The sequence below is a fragment of the Empidonax traillii genome, unplaced genomic scaffold (assembly GCF_003031625.1).
Source record: "Empidonax traillii isolate 1590-97213 ecotype Southwest subspecies unplaced genomic scaffold, ASM303162v1 scaffold2180:size94112, whole genome shotgun sequence".
NCBI classification, from domain to species: domain Eukaryota; kingdom Metazoa; phylum Chordata; class Aves; order Passeriformes; family Tyrannidae; genus Empidonax; species Empidonax traillii.
Genome location: NW_020957373.1, coordinates 37219 through 45798, shown reverse-complemented (window position 1 = coordinate 45798; position 8580 = coordinate 37219).

Genomic DNA, 8580 nt, shown 5'->3' with positions numbered 1-8580 from the left:
TCAGGACTGCACAAAAAAAGGAGTCCATGCAGAAAACATCCCCTGATAACATAATCCTAATTTCTGTGCAAGGAAATCCTGTTTCTTCCTTGACTGCACCAGGAATTACCAACTGGGACAACGGGATCTTATAAAATACATTCCTGGCTCTCTCTTGCTTTGATACCATTCTCCCCCTGCCAATCCATGCCACCTTCACATAGTTGTTATTTGCCACACGTTTCCTTTTAATTGCTGTGTAAATTTATGATGCTGTTGCAGTCTAAAATAGAGAACCTGCTTGGCAGCCTGCATTCCTAAAATAATCAACTTCATTAATATGATTAAGAGCAAAATCTTTTGCTGCTTCGGGTGCTGGGTATTAAACTGAAGAATGAGCATTTAAATAGTTTCTCACGCAGGTCTCTTATTTTTACAAAGTATAAAAACCCCAGCCAATTTTAAGGCTTTATATCCCAAAATAGGACTGTACTGTACTTTAATAGTAAAGCAATAAAAGAAAAAAAAAAAAAACCCAACCTTTTTCCATGAAGTAAGAAAGAAACGCAATGTAAAGTATTCTAAGTTCCCAGACCTCCAGCGCATGACTAATACTGGGATGATGGTTTTTGACTGGTCAGAAACCATGAAATAATGAGAAAATGATGGTGCAGTGAACATGGGGCGATGGTTTACGATTCGTGGGATTTGAGTTACCAGGCTAAATTTAAATCCTTAATTTGCCTAAATGAAAATCGCTCAGTCTGGTTAACAGCCTTTTCTCAGCCAAGTCTGAAAATGAGCTGCAGTTGCATGTTATTAGTCTTACTTTGGAGGTTTATAATTATAACTTCAGTAATTTAGGGATGATCAGATGGGTAAAACTGAGGTAGGCACTTGTTTCCCCCCAAGGAGGATTTGGGGAGGTCAAGTCTTGTACAGATCCAAAGCTTCTCTTTTTTTTCACGAGAGACGAAGGCCAAGACAACATTTCCGTGAATTCAACGAAAAGAACAATTATTTATATAGAAACTACATTAAAAAAAAACAGTTTATTTCGTTGAATATTTATCATCAAAGTGTCTTTTAGCCCTGCTTACCCGCCAGGGCACACAGGAATGAGAAAGGACACAGGAATAAAAAAGGACAGTCTGTGTCTCGCGAAGGTCTGAGGATACGGCAAGAAAGAACAGATGGAATCAGACAGATGGAGGAAAGCAAGAAAACAATGATCCAATGTCAGCCAGCGTGACGGGAAGGCAGCTCAGCCCCCCAGGGGGCTGCTGGGCAGCTTTTTGCAGGAATCACAGCAAAAAGCAGGGAATGGCCTGGGAAAGGGTGTGAAGGGGCTGGTTTGCACTCCGGCACCGAGGGATCGGGGGCTGGTGGTGCCGGCAGGGAGCGTGTCCTGGTGTGATGTGAAATCGTGGAATGGTTGGGGTTGGAAGGGACATTAAAAGATCATCCAGTTCCAACCCCCTGCCACGGGCAGGGACACTTTCCACTAGCCCAGGTTGTTCCAACCTGGCCTTGGACACTTCCAGGGATCCAGGGGCAGCCACAGCTTCTCTGGGAAATTCATTCCAGGGCAGAGTCCTGAACAACCTGATCCAGTTGGATCCACCAAGGCCCTTCCAGCCTTACAGGGGCAATTGCTCAATGTGTTCAGTGACCTTAAAGCTGGAGAGAGAGTCGAGGTGGGGCAGGAATGGAGGTATCAAATGGCTTTCAGAGTGGTGGTTTTGGGACATGAGAGAACCTCAAGTGGACTATGAGGAGAAATCAGAGGGATGAGGGTGTGAGGGCAGAGCAGGGAATGGGGAAAAAAATGAGTGTAAAGGAGGCAGAGTGAGATATTTGAGGTAAGTGTGGAGATGATCCAGAAAATCCTACATTGGCGACCACAGAGGAGAGGAATGAAAGGCAGGTGGAGGTCAGGGAAGCTCAGGAGGCAAGGAAGGGCCACAACAAACGCTGACCATGAATTCTTGGGAGTGTTAGGCAAGATCCTCTCCTTAGAAAGAGGCAGAGCCAAGAAGAGAGGGAACCTCAAGGAATGAACAGTGTGTTAGCCAGGTAGCAGAACTTGAGACTGAGTGAATCCACCCGAAGAAGGAATTTATAATGGATGAAGTCACCCTTTCCCTTCATTGCTGCGATTCATCAGACCAAAGATAGACTTTCAGAGCTCAGCTACCTCCATTTGAGCAAGTCACCTTTAAAGCTGACACAGAAGAACAGAAAATTGGAGGACTTGCTTCATCTCCTCCTAAAATAGAGACCTAAAGCAGATCAGCTGACTCATGTCCTGAAAGAGTCGGATTTTCCCCCCACGGGTTACAGAGGGAGCTCACACACCAGGGCTCAGATTGGTCTGCGCTGCTGGAATTTCAGCTCTGAAAACCCACCCCAAATCCTCTGCACCCTGACCACGGGGCACAGAGCTGGGTTCAGGGGTGAGCTGAGACTGGGCAAACCCGGGAGATGGGCAGGGGAGCCCGAGGCAGGAGAGGCTGAAGAGTGGGCACAAGGCAGAGCATGGGATTCATTAATCCTGCTCATCTGGACATCGTGGAAAAACCAGCTGTGGGTGTCTGGTCCAAGAGGAAAGAGAGCAGGTTGTTGCTTCAGAAATCACAATCAGGGAGAACATGCTGCAAATATGGAGTATTTGGCTCCTCTCAAGAGTGCAAAAAGAAGTTACAAGACTGGAGCTCCTGAAACAGGAGCAGGTGAACGTGGGAACACCTGACCTGCATCTGAATGAGGCGCCAGAGCTCCCTTTAGGGTCAATTAAAGTCTGAGGCTCAGCTCTGTTGCCCACACAGAGGCACCAGGTGCTACTTGAGATGCCAGAGGTATCACATCTCCATTTCCAGGAGGGCACAGGTCTCCCATAGGTCTGGTGTTGGATTTACTGCCTCTGGGCGGATGCTTTGGGCGCTCTGCTACATCTCAGGTGGCTCTGGATGGCTGTGGGTGGGCATCAGGAGTTGATCCCCGTGAACTGTAGGAGTGATTCAACTGGCCCTACAGAAGATTCCAATGTTTCAGGAGTTTAATGCCTGAGGAATCACTGAAAGCTGCTATTGCAGGACAATGAGGGACTTCCACCCCCCCCCCCCAGCAGCTCCAGGTAGATTTGGAAGTGCCTCAGGCTAAATTACCTGCTAATTTTAGGCAACTGGATCCCATCCTGCATGGTAGAGGGTTTAAACACACGGTGCACAGGCAGGAAACACAGTGTAAAGATGTAAACTCGGGTTTCAGTCACCTGTCAGCTGAACAGATCTGGAGATCAGCCTGAAGGAGCAGGTAGTCCTGGCACAACGAGGTCTGAAGTGCCTAAAAGCCACCAGTACAATTACAAAATCATGGGATGGTTGGGGTTGGAAGAGACTTTAAACATCATCGAGGTCCTACTCCCCCCTGCCATGGGCAGGGACACCTTCCACCAGCCCAGGTTGCTCCAACCTGGCCTTGGACACTTCCAGGGATCCAGGGGCAGCCACAGCTTCTCTGGGCAACCTGTGCCAGGGCCTCCCCACCCTCCCAGCCAGGAATTCCTTCCCAATCTCCCATTTAAATCTTCACTTTTCCAATCTGAAGCCATTCCCTGTGTGCTGTCCCTCCATGCCTTGTCCCCAGTCCCTCTCCAGCTCTCCTGGAGCCCCTTTAGGCCCTGCCAGGGGCTCTCAGGTCTCCCTGGAGCCTTCTCTTCTCCAGGGGAACCCCCCCAGCTCTCCCAGCCTGGCTCCAGAGCAGAGGGGCCCTCCCCACCTCCAGTAAATCAGGGCAATGTGTCTCTGGAACCCTGTGCAGCACAGGAAGCAGGGAATGAATGGGTGATGGACAACAAACAATCCCAGTGTCAGAGCAGCAGCAGTTGAAGGGATGGCACAGCCAGAAAATGTTCTGCAGGAGCTGCTCTGCACCTGAGGGTGAAAGAAAACCTCCAGTTTCCAGCACTGCCAGTTTGTCATTTCTCATCACCACTAAACTCACTTATTTCCCCATTTAAACTTAGCACAGAGCTCAAGGAACGCGGTGTTTTGAGCCTGACGAGTGGTTTATTCAGGGCAGCTGATTTACCAGTTCAAAGGCTACTCCCTACAGACTCCCTACCAGAAATGTTCACTTGTAAACCCGTGCCTTAATTAAAGACAGACCTTCAAACATTTATCCCAGCTGGAAAACCCGTAAGGAGCGGTACATTTTTCTGAAGGAACTTTTCCCCCTCCCCCACCCCGATCCGCCCCAAAACCCGGGGAAGGGCTCCATATATCCATCATAATTCCCTGCCACTTTCAGCTCAGGCATTAGAGACGCTGTGTGGGCAGATTTAATAGGTTCTTTCTGGCTTCCTGGGGAGGAGAAGGATTGCATAAGATGTGAGTCAAGACACCAGTCCTGAAGCTGTGCCCGTGGCGGTTGCAGAAGCTGCGCTGTCTGTCCAGGGGGATGTCCCACCCGGCACAGGGATCACCCCACTTTGGGTCACCGGAGAAAGGTTCTCCCAAATGCTCTCCTCTTGCCTGAAATCCGGGCTCAGCATCGCCCAGGAAGGCACTGGAGTTCCTTTTCTCATCCCAAACTGCATCCTGACCCCTAAGAAAAAAACCTTGATTTGGTGACAAGTCCTCTCGGGTTCCCCCTTTATTCCCAGTAACTTCCTTGAGGTTGTTTTCCACCCAGCTTTTCAAGGCAGGGTTTTCATCCCTGTGTCTGGAATAAAATTTTAAACAACCAAAGCACCATCGACAGGAAGAAATTCCAGGCTTTCTCCAGGTTCAGGTTCCCAAAACTTGGGTCTATTGAACCTAATTTTGGGCATCCTCCAGAGTATTTACAGTTTGGTTTTCCTTCTGGGGTCACTGGAAGGAAATGTGTCCCCTCACAGAGTGGGGTCCTGAAGGGGTGGGGAGGGACTGGAAGGGATTTTCCAGAGAAGCTGTGGCTGCCCCTGGATCCCTGGAAGTGTTCAAGGCCAGGATGGAGCAACCTGGGCTATGGGAAGGTGTCTCTGCCTATGGCAGGGGCTGGAACTGGATGGTCTTTAAGGTCTTTTCCAACTATGGACTGTGAGGCAGCTGCCATTCCAATTTAAAAATCTCATTTAGGTGCCTGAGGTTTGGTGAAGGGATGCTGAGCCAGAGTTCCTCAGATCGCTTCATCCCATTAAACATTTTTCCTGGTTTAATCCAGATTTTCTCCTTTCTCACCAGAAACAGCCTTTAAGCCTCGAATCTGTTTATCCCTCAATCTGATTTAGCCAGAATCCAGCTAATAAACCTCCTGTTTCCTCCGACAGGATTCCAGCGACCACGGAACATCGGCGGTGCCACAGCAGCCAGCGGGGAGAAAAAACACGTTTCCAGCTTTTCCTCCTTCCCACACTGGTTCTGTTCCATCCATTCCATCCTAGTAATCCACGGCACACCCTCCCCATTCATCCATTTATTCCCGTTTTCCCCCGACTCAGGAGCTCTACCTCGTTATTATCCTCGTTATCCTAATTCCCGGTTTCATGTCCTGCAGCCCCTGTTTGAACTCCTTCCCTTGCACTGATAATACACATTCCAGCTCCTGTTTTAGCAGAGCCCTCCCACTGTCCCTCACTAGTTGATTCACCTGCCTAACCACTCTTCTGGTGTATCAGCACTTTCTCCCTCCTTGCTGCCCGCCCCTCTGCCCACTGACACACTTTATCTTCACTTCCTTGCTTTTTTTCCCCTCTTTAAAAAAAAAACAAACAAAAACAAAACCAACAGACTGAGACTGTGTAGAGAGTATTTGGATCTCTCCCATTCAGCCATATCAATTTTTTTTGGAGGAAAAAGCTTAGTCAGGTGTCCGTGTCCTTGAGTTGCCTGACACTGAAATGCACGAACACTGAAACAGCTGAGGTTTATTTTCCAGAACAGCTGAAGAATCCTGTGGATCAGATCCCAATAACTGTGAGTTTCCAACTGCCTTCAGTGCATGTAAATCCAACAGCCTGGAAACTCAATTAGATCTGGAACAGGCTGCCTGGAGATGCCCCAATCCCTGGAAGTGTTCAAAGCCAGGTTTTGGATGAGGTTTGGAGCAAGCTGGGGTAGTGGATGGTGTCCGTGCCCAGGGCAGGGGGTTGGAACTGGATGGTGTTTAAGGTCCCTTTCCAACCCAAAGCATTCCAGCATTTTATGACCTTGTCACTGCCTGGTCCCATCAGGTGTGGGGAGGGACACAAGGCCTATTAATTAAGGGCTTGTAACATTCACAGTTCTGGATATCTCTGTTATTAATCACTTCCACTGAGCTCACATCCAGAGGCCTCTGTCACGTGGATCCAAGATAGAAAGAATTCCCACGTCGTCGTTGAAAACTTGGCAATTAACACGTCATTGGCACCAGCCACGACCTGATGTTTAAATATTCATTTTTTCCAAGATATCTGCATTTACCAGGAACACCTGTACTTTATCTTCTCCTCTGCAATTAGCACATGAATCAATCCTATATTTTAATACCTTATAGTTCACCTTTAAAAGGTTCACCTCAGGGTTCCCAGAATTTTTTTGGGGGAAGCAAGTCTACCTTTCTCTGAAACTCATTCCCCACCCCCCCCTCTCCAGCAATGGCTTTTTTAAAAATTCCTCTCCAACCCTTCCTTTCAGGTGACATTTTCTTGGAAAGCCTTCTAGCACATCCCATCTCGGCCTGAGTGAGTCCTCTGGATATTGTTAGAAAATTAATAAGGAACGTGAACGGCTTCCTGGGCGATGTGTAAGCGATAAACAGGCAGCAGAGCCGCCCTCCCCCCCTCCCTGCCTGCGAATTGCTCGGCTAAAAATAAAGGGAATGACAGGATTTCGGGACTGTGTGACAAGAGGAGCCCTTCAGTCACTCGCAGCCGAGAACAGCACATGGCAAGTTTTCCTCACCGATGACATTTGGAGCTGTTATTAGAACTTCTCCCTTTGGATGAGAGTGGAAAACGGCACTGAAATCGAGCAGGCTGCTCCTTGTACTTCCAGGGAAAGCAAGCATGGAATTGCTGCTTCTTGCAGTGGGATTTAATCTTTTATTTCTGCCTTTTCCTCCTGCATTCATCTCGTTCCACGCTATTTTCCCAGGCCCCGCTCATGAATTAGCACGGGTGCTGATTTTTAGGGGGCTGTGGTTAAACAAGGACTAGGGGGAAGGCTGAGCCCAGCAAATTGAATTGCATTTGTAACAGGAGATGGGGTTGGGATATCAAAAGCTGCATTTTCCTGTCAGCATGTTAATTATTTTAAGGAATGTTTTGCCTTGACGTCCTCGAGCGTTCGGATACACCGAGTGCTGAAAAATAAAAAACAACACCCAAATCACCACGGAACCGACGCAGGCTCTGCCTTCTGGGAGATGTTACGTCGGATACATGGCAGAGAAAAGCTCCAAGCAGAATAAATAACTCAGGAGGCAGGAAATGTGATGGAGGCACCTTTATTTTTTCGGTCTAAGTCAGCTTAGCTATTAGCAGAGAATAAAAAAGCAGTGCAGTTATTTATTATCTGATATAACCGGGCAGGCTGGAGCTCTATCCATGTGGACAGCTGGATATATTGCTGATACCCACACCAGAAAGGCTTAATTGCCCTTGAGATGGAGCTCAATAACTTTATGAAAGATTAAACGAGGTTCTGTCTGTAAAACAGGGCTGGTGGAGCTGCAGTGGATGACCTCCAAGAGATTCCTCTCCCTCCTCCACGGTTCTTGATCCACGAGGGAAGGACTGTCAGTGCCGTGTCAGATCAATGAGCTGCATGTTCTGCTGCTCCAGCTTCGGCTGTCACCTGCTCCTGGAGCTGTAGAGGAAGGAAATGAAATAAGTAAACAAATAAAAATTGGGATTTTAAGGGGAAATTCCTGCCTTGGCCTTGCTGACAACAAGCTGAAACGTGGAATGTTAAGCAGGGAATGCCTCAGGGAGAGTGTTATCACAGGATCATGGAATGGTTTGGGTTGGAAGGGACCTTGAAGATCATCTTCCACCCCCTGCCGAGAGCGGGGACACCTTCTTTTAGATCAGGTTCTGGCTGTGCCAGGGAAAAGTGGAGCTCCTCATTCCCTGCTGGCACCTCAAGGGGAGCAAGGGAGGATTGCAGGGATCAGGAAGCAATGGAGGATTGCAGGGATCCCACTGACACCCCGATCTAAAGGTGTTTATACAGAAATTCATCTCAACTTCCCATCAAGCACTTCCAGGAGTTACAACAATCTTGAAGTCTTGTCCTCCTCTGAAATCTTCCTATTTCTCCAGTGGCTCCTTCAGTGTGGAGCCTGGAGGATATTTCCCTCTCCTTTGTGAGGTGGGTGAGAGGCTGGAGATGCCCCAGCCCAGACCCTCCCCCGTGCCCTGGGCTGATCCCCCAGCGTGGGCAGCACGACAGGGGGGGATTCTGCCCCTCTGCCCCCTCAGTGAGACCCCCCTGCAGAGCTGCCTCCAGCCCTGGCAACAACAGCACAAGGACGTGGAGCTGCTGCAGAGAGTCCAGAGGAGGCCCCGGAGATGCTGCCAGGGCTGGAGCCCCTCTGCTCTGGAGCCAGGCTGGGAGAGCTGGGGGGGTTCCCCTG